This window comes from Stenella coeruleoalba, assembly GCF_951394435.1.
Source record: "Stenella coeruleoalba genome assembly, chromosome: 12".
Classification (NCBI taxonomy): Eukaryota; Metazoa; Chordata; class Mammalia; order Artiodactyla; family Delphinidae; genus Stenella; species Stenella coeruleoalba.
Window position 1 is genome coordinate 35,640,064 of NC_137158.1, and position 19,822 is coordinate 35,659,885.

Genomic DNA, 19,822 nt, shown 5'->3' on the forward strand with positions numbered 1-19,822 from the left:
CTTTGGCAGGCGGATTCTTAACCACTGAGCCACGAGGGAAGTCCTGAGAACGTTTCTTATTTTCAATTTTTTGAGATATGTGTAACGCTTCCGTGAAATTTTCTTAAAACATGGATGTAAAAGAAACTGACTCTTTTTTGTGAATTTGTATATATGTTGGTGGGTATATTTTAAGCTACTAATTCATTTTCCCAATATTATGCTTCCAATTGAGTTGTATATATTTATATAGTTTTAAATTTTTCCTTGAGTTAGATTAAGGTATATGTCTTAGGATATCAGTTTTGTGTTAACTCAAATGGTTGAATTATCAAAGCAGACTCAGTATAAATCATAAATCTTACCCAGCACCAATGTTTATGACAGATTCAAATGATAAGGCAAGCCCCAGAAACATATGAAACATTATTTTCCTTAAGGATCAAGAAACTGCCAAACGCAATTTCCCAAAATTTATATTTCTCCTGTATTGGATCTCTTTTTTGTTTCAAATTAACAGGAGAGATTTGAGCAATGTATGAGAAAACACTGACATGAATCAAGCCATTTAATTTGACTCCACTTGAGATCCCACTAATTATATAGTTTATGTGCCCACCCCTCATCATCCAGTTTAGCCCTGCTACATAAAATCCAGGAAGTCCAGGTTTGTTCTTGTTTTTGTTTCTAATGAGCAATCAGGAGAAACCAGGTATATCATGCTACATATAATTTGTAGATAGGGGCTCCTGGAATTTTCCACTATTAAATACCGGTAACATGTTTAAAAAGTGATCTTCTTAGGGTTGTTGAAATGTTAACAAGGATGGTTTTCATTCAGGTCGTTCATTCCCTCCAGCATCTCCCAGCAGTGGAGAGGTGAGTCACAGGCCCTTCCCCACAGCTGACCTCAATCAAGTTTTCCTCGCCACATATTTCTCAGGTATCTTTTCACACAAGTTATGAAAAGGTATTTCATCTTATCTTACAAGATATTCTATGATATTTCCTATTAAATAATAACCTACTAAGCCCCTGATGATGGCTTGGACTTGAGCCATCCAACAGAGAATGGTAATTAGCTCTACATAACGTATTCATTGCAACCATAGCCATCTTTCACAGAACTTTGGATGTTCTCTTATTCTTTTATTCCAATATCAATAGCTATTTGAACTTTTATACATGTATTGATGAGGAGATGTAATTATGTGTTTAGATTTTCTAAGACCTATTTCATGTGTTTTTTTCCTGCCCTATTTTTTCCCTAGCTGTCAAATCAGTTGGGGGCTTCAAACTGGCCCCCTGAAATCTTTTCTAATGCTGGGAATCACTAGCTACATACGTTTAATCACATCAAGTAAGGTAATTTTTAACACACCATATATTATTTAACTTATAGTATCACTTACATTACTTCCCAACAGAAATCTCTTTACTTACCACCCATCTTCAGTGATAGGGGATGTAAGTAGAGGAGATTATTCATAAAATTCTGTACCCCATTTGGTTTATGGACATAAACCAAATGGGGTTTGGTTTTGTACCCCAGGTATCATGCACAAGTTTTTAGTGACATCAATTTCCAAGTATCATTACATAATATCCCCTGTAGGATAGGGAGAGACTGTATTGGTAATTTACTTGTTTTATCTCTACCACAAGACAGACATGTTAACCTTTTTAGCCATGGTGTCCATGTCATTAGAAAATAAGAATGAGGCCACACTATCCAGTGGCATCCTTCTTATAAATTCACTCTGATAACTTGAGCTTCTAGCACTAACCTACAGGGACATTTGTATTGTTTTCCAAGTTTGGATATTTGAAAGCCCTCACCAGACTCCACAGAGTACATTCATGTAAGTCTTTTCATTTAAAGGTGAAGGATACAGTGAAGTGAATGAGAGAGAGACCACAAGCAATAATCTGAGGTTCGAGAGACATCCCACAGCACAAGCTCCACATGGGTCCATATTTTGCGTTCCTGAACCACACTGAGTCTCTGGTTTGAACTACTTAGATCTGTGGCGGGAATCTTGACTTGAAGAGAACAGCCAGAAAAAGCTCTCAGTGGCCCTTTAAGTAACAGACACGGTTTTCAAACCCACTAGCCCAGATGCAAATCAACAGTAAAGAAGCTAACATTGGGGATCAATAGAGGCTTCAGACTCTAAACCGCGTATCATAAATCCCTCTGTACTCATCTCGGCCAAGAGTGAAAAATCAGATATCCAGACGTCCCCAGAGAAAAAAAGAGAACATTCCCACTGCAGCTGTAAATCAACTCTGTAACCACATTAAATTTTAGAATGATCAAAATATCCAACAGTTCCTCCTGGGTGAGCTTGCAGCTCTCTTCAGGCAAGGTTGACAGTTGTGATAAAGTATCAACTCAGGTGACACATTCAGTCCTCTTGTATTTTATTAATCTCCCAAGCTTACTGTCAACTATGGCCAATACCTTAGAAAAGATCTAATGATCAAGCTAGAGCTTGGTGATCACCATGAGGGTGCAGGAAGAACTTCTTCCTGTGCTTCTGCTGCAAGGGCTTTATCACTCCAACTTCTTGTACAAGGCCAGGCATATAATAGGGACTGATAAATATCTGTTTGCTTAATATAAAAATTACTTATCTGTTTGCTTAATATAAAAATTACTTGCTTAATAAAAAATAATAAAAATTAGGGAGTGGCCCTAATGAGTAAGCAAGTCTATTTAATTTGATAATTTGTATCCAGAATGTAAGTTTTGTTTGATATAGTAATCTGAGAACAGGTCTAAAATGTTGGCACAATGGCACCTGGGTTAATCCCCTACATGTACTGTTGACATTGTATAACGCTGGCTCGAGTACACTTTGAGTATTCACGTGCACACAACACCATACCTTGAGTAGACCACATGCACAAAAAGCTACTGTGTACTCCATATAACAGTTACTTGGGGATACTCTAGCCTCAGGCACGACTCAGTCTGTGTGTGGCTCCTCAGAAGCATCAAAGGAGAGTCAACAGTGCTTATACGGCCACCATACCACTCCTCAGCCACTCTGCTTAGGACTACAAAATAATACCTCCTCCATCTCTAAATAAGTAGGCCACAGTTCCACCCACTGTGCAAACTGAACTTGCTTTCTTTTACCAGAGTTTGATGAACTGTAGGATATATCAAAGCCAATTTCAAGAAAGCAAGGCAAAGCTCCATCTGGGAGCTCCCAACAGAGAATCAAGCAGCTTGTTTGGTGGTAGCTGGGAGATGATCATAGGATTCAGAAACAGAGCAATGAGCAGGCAGACCCTCAGAGGGCTCTGTCATAACACTTCAGGCAATCTGTTTATGTATGTGGCAAATTCCCCCTGACCTTCTCTTTCATGATCTTGAATATGACATTTCCATTTTATCAATGAGGTTTGCTGATCAGTTTCTTGTGTACTTGAATGTTTCCCTTACATTACCCAAAACACTCTAGGTATTACCTGTCTCAGGATTATTTTATGTACTTCCATGGTGGGGGCATTTTCTACAAATATTCAATAAAAAGCTAGCAAGTATCTTTCAAAGGACTATAATGAATGGCTGCATCAGGCAGCTTTTGAATCTAAAACCCCAATGGTCTCTGCTGAGTAGCATTATTCAATTTCTGCCAAAGTCTCGTGCTATGCTTTTCAGTCGAAGACACTTTTAAAATCAGCTGGAAAGTCAGGTCATAAGATCCCAATGGGAATTCTTGGCCACAAACCTTTATGAAGGATTTAATGCCTGTTTCTGCTCAAAGCCCCATTCAAATCCATACCTCTTTCTGGTGACTTTGTGAATAGAGGCCAGCAGTATCCCTAAGTGAGCAGTGTGGTTTTGCCCACATCCAAACAGTCTCACCTGTCTCTGGGGTTCTTGTTTAGTGACACTGTCAGTAATAAATAATAATTTATGTCTCACAGTACAAGGGATATTCCTAGTTACTCCCGCCCATGTGGTTGGCAAACATTTCACAGACTGGGTCGGACCTTGAATTTAGCTGATATGTGAGCCACTCTCTCGTGGTGTTATGGGAGACTAAGTTCTTAAATCCTGTGATTCTTCCTCTAAGGAATTATTATATCAGCATTGTAGTACATAAACTTACTTTTGAAGATCATCAAGTCCAAATCCCACTGCAAGTCCAAGATCGAGGTGCAGGCAGATTTGGTGTCTGGTGAGAGCCCACTTCCTGGTTCACAGCCGGCGATGATCTGCTGTGTCCTCACATGGTGGAAGGGGCAAGGGAGTTTTCTAGGGCAGTCTTTTTTTTTAATTGAAGTATAGTTGATTTACAGTGCTGTGCCAATCTCTGCAGTACAGAAAAGTGACTCAGTTATACAGATGTATACATTCTTTTTCAAATATTCTTTTCCATTATGGTTTATCACAGGATATTGAATATTCCCTGTGCTAGACATGAGGACCTTTTTGTATATCCATTCTAAATGTAATAGTTTGCATCTACCAACCCCAAACTCCCAGTCCATCCCTCTCCCTCCCCACTCCCCCTTGGCAACCACAAGTCTGTTCTCTATGTCTATGAATCTGTTTCCCTCACACTGGTCACAATGGCCATCATTAAAAAGTCTACAAATAACAAATGCTGGAGAGGGTGTGGAGAAAAGGGAACCTCCTACACTGTTGGTGGGAATGTAAGTTGGTACAGCCACTATGGAAAACAGTGTGGAGGCTCCTCAGAAAACTAAAAATAGGTCAGCTTCTATAAGGTCACTAATCCCATTCATGAGAGCTCCATCCTCATTGCCTAATTACCTCTTAAAGACTCGACCTTCTAATACCCTCATCTTGGGAGTTAGGTTTCAACATAGGGATTTTTAAGGGACACAGCATTTAGATCATAGCATTACGCTATCTTCAAGTTTCAACTTTGGACCACGTAGAGCATGCACAACGTAATCACAAAAAGCTTTGCAAACAAACCTGAGGCTGTTTGGCCCATAAGATTGCAAAAGGCCTTGGGTCTCCCCCACCCCAAGTGGGGGAAAAGAGACTCTATTTTATCTTTTTAAAATCTTTTTAAGATCCCATGGTGATTCAAACACTTTTCATTATAAATGACAATCCTCATAATTAGATATTATTTTATTCAAGTTGGCATATAAAGAGCTATTTTGACAGAGAACTTAAAGAGGTGTGTTTCTGGGGTTTTGTTATGTGTGACCTTGACAGTTTTGAACAGTAAAAGTCAGGTATTTTATAAAATGTGCCTCAGTTTGGACTTGTCTGATTTTTATTGTTATTAGACTGGCGTTATGTGTTTTGGGGATGAACACCACAAAGGTGAAGTGCCCTTCTCATTGCACCCTTTTAGGGGTGTGTAACATCTACATCCTTATCACCATTGGTGTTAACCTTCATCACTTGGTTAAAGTAGCATTTGACAGGCTTCTCCACTATAAAGTTGTTTTTTTTTCCTTTTTCATGTTCTAGTACTATGGTTGTAGAACAATGGCCCACTGGCCAAATCAGGCCTTTTATCTGTTTTCGAAAATAAAGTTTTATTAGAACATTATCATGTCTATTCCTGTATGCATTATACAATATGGCTGCTTTCACATACTTTTATAACAGCAGAGTAGTTCCTACAGAGATATATGGACTGCCAAGCTTAAATTATTTACTCTCTGCTCCTAAAAGAAAAAGTTTGTTAGAGTCTATCTATTCTTCAAAAGCAAGTCATAAAGTCCAGCATATATTTGAGGGGAGGGGAACCAGCCTGGAGGAAGAAGCATTCTGGAAGAGTAAACATATATACATATGTTATTTGGAATTTTTCATGAAAGATTCGTCTCTTCTCCCTCATTTGTTTTTTCCAATCATTAGTATCTCTCATTATGAACTCATGGATATTTATTTTACTCTTCAGGTTAAAATCCAACACTGCTGTTATTCATTTTTGCTGCTCAAATTGTGTCTGCTTTCATCATTATATGCTCAGGTTGGCTTTAGCGTCAACTTTGGTATGCCTTTTGAATTACTGTTGTTAAGCTCCTTTACATATTCGAACTATAAGATGCTCCAGGATTGTCTGTATAATTCTTTCCTTAGCGCTAAAATCAACCGTTTCTCCAAGGATCTCTGATTCCTTTAATAGAAAATGGTACTGGAAACCAAGATCTGGGTACTAGGTGTGCTTGTTGCTACTGGGCTGTCACTGCTTCCAAGACATGTTAACAACTTGCACAAGGAAACTGTGTGTTGACTAAATCATGTGTATATATCTGTATTCTGCATCAGTTGATCTGAATATATATTAAAATAAACATGAGTTCACACTGTTTCTGCCTTTAATTAAGGCAACAGGGCTAATACAATTATCATGGATAGAGAGGGGCTCTACATAATGACAAAGCAGTCAATTCACCAAAATGACATAAAAACATATCAGGTGACTTCATCTAACATATGTGTACATATATATATATATATATATATATATATATACATATATATGTATATGTATTTTATGTAGTGTATATATAAAATACTTCCAATGAAAGCAGAATGCACATTCTCTTGAAGCTCACATGGAACATTCATCAAGGTAAACCACATTGTGGGCTGTAAGATAAACGTTTACAAATTACAAGAATAGGAAACATATAAAATATGTTTGCAGACCACAATGCAATTAAATTAGAAATTAATACCAGAAAGATAGCTAGAAAATACACAAATATTTGGAGACAACACAAGTCTAAATAACAAAACATGAGTCAAAGAAGTTGCAAGAGAAATTTTTAAATATTTTGAACTACATGAAAATTAAAATAAAACTTAGCAAAATGTCTGCAAGATAGTAGAAGCAGTTTATAGAGGGTAATCTGTAATATCAAATAATATAAAAGAAGAATAATTCAAAATTAATAACCTAAGTTTCACTTTAAGAAACTAGAAATAGAAGAACAATTTATTCCTTTAAGAAACTAGAAATAGAAGAGCAATTTAAGTCGAAAGAAAGTAGAAAAAACAGTAATAATAAAAATGAGAGCAGATATAAATAAAATTAAAAGCAAGAAAACAATAAAGTTAATGGAACTAAAACATAAATAAAATCGATTAACCTCTAGCCTAGTTAATCAAGGAAAAATGAGAGAAGACACTGGCATCCATTCCACTGGTGAACTCTACCAACCTTTTAAGGAAAAATGTGTCAAATGTGGACTGGATGGGTTTCATTTAAGAAAAGAATAAATTGAAAACAGATAGCATCAAGTTACATGAATTTAAGTGTGACTTGGTGGCATGGAATTACAGACAACTCCACTCCAGGTGCAAGCAAAGGACATTTATGGGAAATGTATGGTTTACCTAAAAAGAGCTGTATTTTAGGTTGAATATGCCCAATTGGCCATCACGGAGCACATGACAGTTTTGAAAGTAAAACATTTTCCTAAAGAGCATGAACATCAGCAGTGCTCAGTGGCAAATGTGTTGGATTGATCAGCACTGTCCCTACCATAGCAAATTTCTTTGGGAATATTTGGATCTGAATTTACTGTATTGAACTAGGTGGAATTAACATTTCTGTAGGCTCATCAACAGGACTCAAATAATCATCATTATTGTTAACCCAAATAAGGATATTTGATGAAACTCAATTCCAGGAGAGTGGTACAGCTGGAGATACAGCAGAGATCCAATTAAATTGCCCATTGAATAATGACTGTGATGTAACACCTTCCCCAAAAGATTGCTTTTATAGGTTTTTATCCTTTGCAAGGAGACTACTGGATATCTAATCACTATGGAATCTGTTATTAAAGGCCAGTGTCTAAGTGGGCATAGAGGGAACCTACCTCAACAACATAAAGACCATATAAGACATACCCACAGCAAATATAATTCTCAATGGTGAAAACCTTAAAGCATTTCCTCTAAGATCAGGAACAAGACAAGGATGTCCACTCTCGCCACTATTATTCAACATAGACTTGGAAGTCCTACCATGGCAATCAGAGAAGAAAAAGAAATAAAGGCAATACAAATTGGAGAAGAAGAAGTCAAACTGTCACTGTTCGCAGAGGACATGATACTATGCATAGAAAATCCTAAAGATGCCACCAGAAAACTACTAAAGAATGAATTTGGTAAAGTTGCAGGATACAAAATTAATACACAGAAATCTCTTGCATTCCTATACACTAACAATGAAAGATCAGAAAATTAAGTAAACAATCCCATTCACCATTGCAACAAAAAGTATAAAATACCTAGGAATAAACCTACCTAAGGAGGTAAAAGACCTGTACTCAGAAAACTATAAGACACTGATGAAAGAAATCAAAGATGACACAAACAGATGGAGAGATATACCATGTTCTTGGATTAGAAGAATCAATATTGTGAAAATGACTACACTACCCAAAGCAATCTACAGATTCAATGCAATCCCTAATCAAACTACCAATGGCATGTTTTACAGAACTAGAACAAAAAATCTTAAAATTTGTATGGAGACACAAAAGACCCCGAATAGCCAAAGCAGTCTTGAGGGAAAAAAACGGAGCTGGAGGAATCAGACTCCCTGACTTCAGACTATACTACAAAGCTACAGTAATCAAGACAATATGGTACTGGCACAAAACAGAAATACAGATCAATGGAACAGGATAGAAAGCCCAGAGTTAAACCCACGCACCTATGGTCAACTAACCTATGACAAAGGAGGCAAGGACATACAATGGAGAAAAGACAGTCTGTTCAATAAGTGGTGCTGGGAAAACTGGACAGCTACATGTAAAAGAATGAACTTAAAACACTCCCTAACACCATACACAAAAGTAAACTCAAAATGGATTAGAGACCTAAATGTAAGACCAGACACTATAAAACTCTTAGAGGAAAGCATAGGAAGAACACTCTTTGACAAAAATCACAGCAAGATCTTTTTTGATCCACCTCCTAGAGTAATGGAAATAAAAACAAAAATAAACAAATGGAACCAAATGAAACTTAAAAGCTTTCGTAAAGCAAAGGAAACTACAAACAAGAGGAAAAAACAACCCTCAGAATGGGAGACAATATTTGCAAATGAACCAACTGACAAAGGATTAATCTCCAAAATACATAAACAGCTCATGCAGCTCAATATTAAAAAACAAACAACCCAATCCAAAAATGGGCAGAAGACCTAAATAGACATTTCTCCAAGGAAGACTTACAGATGGCCAAGAAGCACATGAAAAGCTGCTCAACATCACTAATTATTAGAGAAATCAAAACTACAATGAGGTATCACCTCACACCAGTTAGAATGGGCATCATCAGAAAATCTACAAACAACAAATGCTGGAGAGGGTGTGTAGAAAAGGGAACCCTCTTGCACTGTTGGTGGGAATGTAAATTGATACAGCCACTATGGAGAACAGTATGGAGGTTCCTTAAAAAACTAAAAATAGAATTACCATATGACCCAGCAATCCCACTACTGGGCATATACCCAGAGAAAACCAAAATTCAAAAAGACACATGCACCCCAAGGTTCACTGCAGCACTATGTACAATAGCCAGGTTATGGGAGCAACCTCAATGCCCATCTACAGATGAATGGATAAAGAACATGCGGTATATATATACAATGGAATATTAACCATAAAAAGGAATGAAATTGGGTCATTTGTAGAGACGTGGATGGATCTACAGACTGTCATAGACAGTGAAGTAAGTCAGAAAGAGAAAAACAAGTATTATATATTAACGCATATATGTGGAACCTAGAAAAATGGTACAGATGAACCGGTTTTCAGAGCAGTAATAGAGACACAGATGTAGAGAACAAACGTGTGGATGCCAAGGGGGAAAGTGTGTGTGTGTGTGTGTGTGTGTGTGTGTGTGTGTGTGTGTGTGTGTGTGGGATGAATTGGGAGATTGGGATTGACATATATACACTAATATGTATAAAACATACAACTAATAAGAACCTGCTGTATAAAAAAATAAAATGTAAAAAATTTTTTTAATTAAAAAAAATAAAAGCCAGTGGCTGAGTGTGCTAGAGAATCAAGACAAACAAACAAGTTGTGTCAACTACCACTGGGTAGTATGTAACTGAACAATGTGGTCTTTTTTATTGTTCTCTAACTGTGGTACATCTTACACCTAAAAGTGTCTGTAAAATCTTGTACTATGATATCTGGATGTGGTTACATTCACAAACCAAATAAAATCTAGAATGTACTAAATAATAACCCTTATTAAGAACAAAGGACATCAGGAGTGTATGGTACAGGGAAAACACTTTTTTTTTCTGATGGGGTGATAAAGAGAATGATACTGTGTGTCATTTATTACCTCAATACCTCTGACACAGCATAACAAAGTATAGCAAAGCCTGTGCAGGTTTACTGATAAAATTAAATAAAAACAAAATTTATGTAAATGATGAGTCCCAAAGTGAGAAACTATTTCGGAAAACTAAGAAAAGACTCCAATTGATATAAAATCCATGGAAACCAATAAGTGAACTTGGTATTAAAATTATATAAACTTGAATGTCATCATTAACACATATAAAAACTTCCATCAAAAAAAAACAAAAGAAACAGGGCTTCCGTGGTGGCACAGTGGTTGAGAGTCTGCCTGCCGATGCAGGGGACACGGGTTCGTGCCCCAGTTTGAGAAGATCCCACATGCCACAGAGCGGCTGGGCCCGTGAGCCAGGGCTGCTAAGCCTGCGCGTCCAGAGCCTGTGCTCCACAACGGGAGAGGCTACAACAGTGAGAGGTCAGCGTACCGCAAAAAAAAAAAACACTTCCAAATAACTCTAAATGATAAATGAAAATCGGAGATCAAACAGAAAAAAAGAATATCAAGTAATATGTGAAGAGACATGATCACAAGTAACAAAATTTGTAGATGGAATGTGTATTCCCCTTTGAAAAGTTCAAATCTTGGTCAACTGAGGTATTTGTTGGCTTTCTCTTTTATATGAGATATTGTAGAATATGCAAGAAAATTATAAAAAAGATACCTGAGTAACATATAGCAAGATGGTATTGACTGAAGTCCCAGAAAAGGGTGGGAGAAGTTAAAATAGCTGGCCTGTGATCCATTTCTTCATACATTTCCTAGAATTTCCTGGAACTAATAAGGTGGAGGAAGAGGGCAGGAAAGCAGGAATAATCTCCCTATAAACATACTAGTAACTACACCACCTGGTAAGTAGGTTGATTATGTTTTTTTAGGCGGATGATTCTTGTCCTTAGAATACCACTATCAGAATAGAACAGACTGTCCCTCATTTTGAAAGTCCTTCATTTAGCGTTGTTTATGGTAAAAAAAAAAAAAAAAAGAAACTTAGAATCTATTGATATGTGTGCACTATCTCCCATAGAGTACTTATATAATAAACAACAAGCCCCAAATGGTATACAAATACATATATATGTATACCAGTACAAAAATAACTTTATATCAGTAAAAAACTGTATATCAGTAAAAAAAAAAAAACTTTTAAGACAAAAATACTCACTAACAAAATAATCAAAATAGAAATTCCATTGAAACAATATTTTTTCTAATATATATTAAAGAATAAATTTGTATGCTTATATCACCTTATAAAATTTAAGGCATGATACAAAGATAACTAAGGAAAAAATAAAGAGTTGTTTATTTATAAGTTGTTAATTGATCCAAATTCTATTCCTCTTTTATAAGAACAATATATGAATAAGTTAAAAATTAAAGAAATTAAAGCTAGTGAGTTAATTCTATTTAAACATCTTATTTCACATGTGAAAAAGTATTGTATTAGGTTAGCAAACTGCATTAGCAAATGTCTCGAGATTTCAGTGGCTTAACAATAAAAGCTTTTTTCTCACTAGGATAACAAGGTTGAAGCTATAAGTTACAAGGCAGTTTTCCTCCAAATGGTTATTGAGAGACCCAGTCTTTTGAGTTGGGATTTTGTCATCCATTAGGGGATCATTCTGTGTGTCCAGCTGGTGCAAGGCGAGTCTTAAAAGCATATCGAGTTTTTAAAAGCTTTGAACAGGAAATAACACAGATTATTTTCACTTTAAGTGCCCTCCTAGAACTAGTCAAATGGCCACATCTGGATGGTTAGACTGACTAAGTAGTTGGTTCTCCATAGCATCTCTGTACTGCAAAAGGCAAGCAGAAATTTAGGTGGACAGCTAGCTATTTCAGCAGCAATGTATGGTTTACCGTGTTGTTATAAGTTCAAAGTTGTAAACCCAGCCTTGTCACTAACTTACTGCATAACACTATGTACTTTTTTTTTTACCAGATTTTAGCCTTAGTCTCCTAATTTATAAATAGGAAAATGTTGAACTAAATAATCTCCAAGTTTTTATAGTTATACATTTAAATTTTTAATTAACAATTTACCTATCCACTCACAAATAAAATATGTATAGCAGAGGTTCTAATTGGGTGGGTGCATAACCACCATATATTGCCTTTATCACTCTTAACAAAGGGTTAAAAATAAGATAAATTGATTTTAGAAACTATATTCATGTTATCAATTTGATAGTATTCTAAAATGTAAATATTTCTACCCTCAGACTTGGTCCAATGACAAATATTTGGAGAATGTATTATCTTCACAGTTCAACAATAGTATATTTAAAATACTTTAGCTAAAATATACTTTTTATTTTTTGCATTATTTATTTTATTTGTTTTAATACAATGTCACCTTGGTGACTTTTTTTTTTAACATCTTTACTGGAGTATAATTGCTTTACAATGCAGTGATAGTTTCTGCTATATAAAAAAGTGAATCAGCTATACGTATACATATATCCTCACATCCCCTCCCTCTTGCATCTCACTCCCACCCTTCCTATCCCACCCCCTAGGTGGTCACAAAGCACCGAGCTGATCTCCCTGTGCTACACGGCTGCTTCCCACTAGCTATCTATTTTACATTTGGTAGTGTATATATGTCAATGCTACTCTCTCACTTCGTCCCAGCTTACCCTTCCCCCTCCATGTGTCCTCAAGTCCATTCTCTAAGTCTGCATCTTTATTCCTGTCTTGCCCCTAGGTACTTCAAAACCACTGGTTTTTTTTAGATTCCATATATATGTGTTAGCATACGGTATTTGTTTTTCTCTTTCTGACTTACTTCACTCTGTATGACAGACTCTAGGTCCCTCCACCTCACTACAAATAGCTCAGTTTCATTTCTTTTTATGGCTGAGTAATATTCCATTGTATGTATGTGCCACATCTTTATCCATTAATCTGTCGATGGACACTTGGATTGCTTCCATGTCCTGGCTCTTGTACAGAGCTGCAATGAACACTGTGGTACATGACTTTTTGAATTATGATTTTCTCAGGGTATATGCCCAGTAGTGGGATTGCTGGGTGGAATGGTAGTTCTATTTTTAGTTTTTAAGGAACCTCCAACTGTTCTTCATAGTGGCTGTATCAATTTATATTCCCACCAACAGTGCAAGAGGGTTCCCTTTTCTCTACACCCTCTCCAGCATTTACTGTTTGTAGACTTTTTGATGATGACCATTCAGACCAGTCTGAGGTGATACCTCATTGTAGTTTTGATTTGCATTTCTCTAATGATTAGTGATGTTGAGCATCCTTTCATGTGTTTCTTGGCAATCTGTATATCTTCTTTGGAGAAGTGTCTATTTAGGTCTTCTGCCCATTTTTGGACTGGGTTGTTTGATTTTTGTTATTCAGCTGCATGAGCTGCTTGTATATTCTGGAGATTAATCCTTTGCCAGTTGCTTCATTTGCAAATATTTTCTCCCATTCTGAGGGTTGTCTTTTCATCTTCCTTATAGTTTCCTTTGCTGTGCAAAAGCCTTTAACTTTCATTAGCTCCCATTTGTTGATTTTTGTTTTTATTTCCATTTCTTTAGGAGGTGGGTCAAAAAGGATCTTGCTGTGATTTATCTCATAGACTGTTCTGCCTATGCTTTCCTCTAAGAGTTTTATAGTGTCTGGCCGTCCATTTCAGTCTTTAATCCATTTTGAGTTTATTTTTGTATACAGTGTTAAGGAGTGTTCTAATTTCATTCTTTTACATATAGCTGTCCAGTTTTCCCAGCACCACTTATTGAAGAGGATGTCTTTTCTCCACTGTATATTCCTGCCTCTTTACCAAAATAAGGTGACCATATGTGCATGGGTTTATCTCTGGATTTTCTGTACTGTTCCATTGATCTATATTTCTGTTTTTGTGCCAGTACCATACTCTCTTGATTACTGTAACTTTCTGGTATAGTCTGAAGTCTGGGAGCCTGATTCTTCCAGCTCCATTATTCTTTCTCAAGATTGCTTTGGCTATTTGGGGTCTTTTGTGTCTCCATACAAACTGTGCAATTTTTTCTAGTTCTGTGGAAAATGCCATTGGTAGTTTGATAGGGATTACACTGAAGCTGCAGATTGCTTTGGGTAGTATAGTCATTTTTACAATGTTGATTCTTCTACTCCAAGAACATTGTATATCTCTTCATCTGTTTGTATCATCTTTAATTTCTTTCATCACTGTCTTATAGTTTAATGCGTAAAGGTCTTTTGTCTCCTTAGGTAGGTTTATTCCTAGGTATTTTATTCTTTTTGTTGCAATGGTAAATGGGAGTGTTTCCTTAATTTCTCTTTCAGATTTCTCATCATTAGTGCATAGGAATGCAAGAGATTTCTGTGCACTAATTTTGTATCCTGCTACTTTACCAAATTCATTGATTAGCTCTAGTAGTTTTCTGGTGGCATCTTTAGGATTCTGTATGTAAAGTATCATGTCATCTGCAAACAGTGACTGTTTTAGTTCTTCTTTTCCGATTTGGATTCCTTTTATGTCTTTTTCTTCTCGAATTGCTGTGGCTAAAACTTCCAAAACTATGTTGAATAATAGTGGTGAGACTGGGCACGCCTTGTCTTGTTCCTGATCTTAGTAGAAATGGCTTCAGTTTTTCACCATTGAGAATGATGTTGGCTGTGTGTTTGTCATATATGACCTTTACTATTTTGAGGTAAGTTCCCTCTATGTCTACTTTCTGGAGAGTTTTTAGCATAAATGCATGCTGAATTTTGTCAAAAGCTTTTTCTGCGTCTATTGAGAGGATCATATGGTTTTTCTTCTTCAATTTGTTAATATGGTGTATCACATTGATTAATTTGCATGTATTAAAGAATCTTTACAATCCTGGGATAAACACTTTATCATGGTGTATGATCCTTTTAATGTGCTGTTGGATTCTGTTTGCTAGTGTTTTGTTGAGGATTTTTGCATCTATGTTCATCAGTGATATTGGCCTCTGGTTTTCTCTGTTTGTGACATCTTTGGTTTTGGTATCAGGGTGATGGTGGCCTCGTAGAATGAGTTTGGGAGTGTTCCTCCCTCTGCTATATTTTGGAAGAATTTCAGAAGGATAGGTGTTAGCTCTTCTCTAAATGTTTGATAGAATTCACCTGTGAAACCACCTGGTCCTGGGCTTTTGTTTGTTGAAGATTTTTAATCAGTTTCTATTTCAGTGCTTATGATTGGTCTGTTTATATTTTCTATTTCTTCCTGCTTCAGTCTTGGAAGGTTGTGCTTTTCTAAGAATTTGTCTGTTTCTTCCAGGTTGTCCATTATATTGGCATATAGTTGTTTGTAGTAACCTCTCATGATCCTTTGTATTTCTGCAGTGTCAGTTGTTACTTCTTTTTAATTTCTAAGTCTATTGATTTGACTCTCTATTTTTTCTTGATGAGTCTGGCTAATATTTTATCAATTTTGTTTATCTTTTCAAAGAACCAGCTTTAATTTTATTGATCTTCACCATCATTTCCTTCATTTCTTTTTCATTTATTTCTGATCTGATATTTATGATTCAGCTAACTTTGGGGTTTTCTTTGTTCGTCTTTCTCTAACTGCTTTAGGTGTAAGGTTAGGTTGTTTATTTGAGATTTTTCTTGTTTCTTGGGTAGGTTTGTATTGCCATAAAATTCGCTCTTAGACCTGCTTTTGCTGCATCCCATAGGTTTTCAGTCATCGTGTTTTTCATTGTCATTTTTTTCTAGGTATTTTTTGATTTCCTCTTTGAGTTCTTCAGTGATCTCTTGGTTATTTTGTAGTGTATTGTTTAGCCTCCATGTGTTTTTATTTTTTATAGATTTTTTCCTATAATTGATATCTAGTCTTATAGCATTCTGGTCAGAAAAGATACTTTATATGATTTCTATTTTTTTTAATTTACCAAGGCTTGATTTGTGATCCAAGATATGATCCTGGAGAATGTTCCATCAGCACTTAAGAAGAAAGTGTATTCTGTTGTTTTGGATGGATATCCTATAAATATCCATTAAGTCCATCTTGTTTAATGTGTCATTTAAAACTTGTTTTTCCTTATTTTCATTTTGGATGATCTGTCCATTGGTGAAAGTGGGGTGTTAAAATCCCCTCCTATTATTGTGTTACTGTCGATTTCCCCTTTTACGGCTGTTAGCATTTGCCTTATGTATTGAGGTTCTCCTATGTTGGGTGTATAAATATTTACAATTGTTATATCTTTTCCATGGATTGATCCCTTGATCACTATGTAGTGTCCTTCTTTGTCTCTTGTAATAGTCTTTATATTAAAGTCTATTTTGTCTGATAATGAGAATTGCTACTCCAGCTTTCTTTTGGTTTCCATTTGCATGGAATAACTTTTTCCTTCCTCTCACTTTCAGTCTGTATGTGTCCCTAGGTCTGAAGTGGGTTTCTTGTAGACAGCATATACAGGTCTTGTTTTGTATCCATTCAGCCAGTCTATGTCTTTTGTTTGTGGAGCATTTAATCCATTTACATTTAAGGTAATTATTAATATGTATGTTCCTATGACCATTTTCTTAATTGTTTTTCATTTGTTACTGTAGGTCTCTTCCTTCTCTTGTGTTTCCTGCCTAGAGAAGTTCCTTTAGCATTTGTTTGTAAAGCTGGTTTGGTGGTGCTGAATTCTCTTAGCTTTTCTTGTGTGTAAAGGTTTTTATTTCTCCGTCAAACCTGAATGAGATCCTTGCTGGATAGAGTAATCTTGGTTGTAGGTTTTTCCCTTTCCTCACTTAAAAATGTCCTGCTACTCCCTTCTGGCTTGCAGAGTTTCTGCTGAAAGATCAGCTGTTAACCTTATGGGGATTCTCCTGTATATTAATTGTTGCTTTTCCCTTGCTGCTTTTAATATGTTTTCTTTGTATTTAATTTTTGATAGTTTGATTAATATGTGTCTTGGTGTGTTTCTACTTGGATTTCTCCTGTATGGGACTCTCTGCATTTCCTGGACTTGACTGACTATTTCCTTTCCCATGTTAGGGAAGTTTTCAACTATAATCTCTTTGAATGTTTTCCTAGTCCCTTTCTTTTTCTCTTCTTCTTCTGGGACCCCTATAATTTGAATGTTAGTGTGTTTAATGTTGTCCCAGAGATCTCTGAGACTGTCCTCAATTCTTTTCATTCTTTTGTCTTTATTCTGCTCTGTGGTAGTTATTTCCACTATTTTATCTTCCAGGTCACTTATCCGTTCTTCTGCCTCAGTTATTCTGCTATTGATTCCTTCTAGAGAATTTTTAATTTCATTTATTGTGTTGTTCATCATTGTTTGCTCTTTAGTTCTTCTAGGTCCTTGTTAAACATTTCTTGTATTTTCTTCAGTCTATTTCCAAGATTTTAGATCATCTTACTCTGAATGCCTATTTCCTCTTCATTTGTTTGGTCTGGTGGGTTTTTACCTTGCTCCTTCATCTGCTGTGTGTTTCTCTGTCTTCCCATTTTGTTTAACTTACTGTGTTCGGGGTCACCTTTTCGCAGGCTGCCAGTTCGTAGCTCCCACTGTTTTTGTTTCTGCCCCCAGTGGGTAAGGTTGGTTCAGTGGGTTGTGTAGGCTTCCTGGTGGAGGGGACTAGTGCCTGTGTTCTGGTGGATGAGGCTGGATCTTGTCCTTCTGGTGGGCAGGACTGCATCCAGTGGTATGTTTTAGGGTGTCTGTGAACTTATTATGATTTTAGGCAGCCTCTCTACTAACGGGTGGGGTCATGTTCCTGTCTTGCTGGTTGTTTGGCACAGGGTGTCCAGCACTGTAGCTTGCTGGTTGTTGAGTGGAGCTGGGTCTTAGCGTTCACATGGAGATCTCTGGGAGAGCTATCGCCGACTGATATTGCATGGAGCCGTGATTGTCTCTGGTTGTCCAATGTCCTGAACTCAGTTCTCCCACGTCAGAAGTTCAGGCTTGACACCCAGCTGGAGTACCAAGACCCTGTCAACCACACGGCTCCTACTATAGATTTTTGAGGGTCTCCACTTTCCTGTCACCCCACTACCTCTGGCTTCTTACCACCACCACCTCCCGCTGCAGCTTCTAAATTATACCCTCAAGCAAATATATTTTCCTTTTAATTTCAAGGAAGTTTTGAGTTACTCCTATTTGCAAAAGTTTTTAGTTAGGGTTTTAAAGACTTCTAAAATTGAGACCTTTTCAAGAAACCATCAATGGCAATGTTCTAATTAGACAAAAGAGCAGTAAAAACAATCTTGTGTCATTATTAGTTTCAGGTTTGAAAGTATTTTAAGGTATAATTGAATTTTAAAACCTTCCTTTATGCAGCAGTTAGAAGGTTAAAATCTTCATTAGTTGAGAAGGGTGTATATTTTAATGTTCCAAAGACAGTACACTTTTACTATTTTTATAACTGTATTGTGAAGGAACTAAAGAGTTTCAGTAATTAATTATCTACTTCAGTTCAATAGAGTTTCTTCAACAACAACAAAGAAAGTTTTTATTGTACTTAATAAAATCTAATCTAATAGATACTGTGATAGAAGCTTAACATAATATATACAAAACTCATCCCTCCCTCAGGCTCCAAAACCAATTTACATGTAGATGACACAATTTTATAATCTCCTTTAGCATAATTTAGTTTGCATTTTCAGAAAGCGTAAAATGAGCACTTTTCCATCATGGTAAACAAAAAATTGTGAATGGATACTTCTCCCATAGTACAAAACACAATTTGAAGAACAATAATTGTGAAGTTCCTTGGGGATTATAATTGATCTAATGCATAAATTTAAAGATAATATAATTATTATTTTCAAATAATTTATTTTTGATTAAACATTTATGGTACACTGGTTTTCTTCTCCACTATATCATATATGTGTGTATAGTCTATATTAGTTACAAATCTTGTAATTATAGAAAAGTTATAATATTCTCATATCATACAAATATCAGAAGTTTTCCTTCCTCACAGTCTGGTGTACACATGATTATTATCCCTGCAATGCCCTGAAATGTAGCAGTTGAACTTCACCACCCAGATTATCAGCATGTATTCCCTCTCCTCATATGTTTGGACTCCCTACTCCTCGGCAATGGCTAGTTCTGCTTTGACCTCACTGTTAGAAACTGGTTTCTTCCCTTTTGACCTGTGGTCACATGTGATATTCAGGAAGTCTAAAGAAATACCCTGTTCTTCTCATCTTGTACCACCAAAGCACATCATCAACACCTGGGGTAGATATCTCAAGTGATGGTAATAGAAAAGATATGACCCCTTGTGCAGAATATTTCCTTGGTCACAAAACTCATCTTGGAACTTGGGAGGAAGAGTAATTGCCTTCTCTGCCTCTTTGGGCTACATCAGTCAAACCTCATACTCACCAAAGGCATCTTGAGACTTACTTTTATTGTATAATCCTAAAATGCTCAGGAATGCAAATTATAATTCACTTATTGACATAGATATTGCAAAGTAAATGTAAGATTAAGGGTAGTAGAAATTGTTTGGGAAACAGCATGTAATATACAAATAAATAGATCCACTGAAAATAAAACT

General features: G+C 36.3%; 1 long non-coding RNA gene across 1 annotated transcript in view; it reads right to left on the bottom strand.

Moving 5' to 3' along the window:
- LOC307195331 overlaps nucleotides 1–19,822 on the bottom strand; it is a 265,217-nt gene that overhangs the window by 177,300 nt on the left and 68,095 nt on the right. Inside the window, exon 2 of the long non-coding RNA XR_013830805.1 lies at nucleotides 4,107–4,310. This is a non-coding gene — a long non-coding RNA (uncharacterized lncRNA). The remainder of the gene's footprint in view (nucleotides 1–4,106; nucleotides 4,311–19,822) is intronic.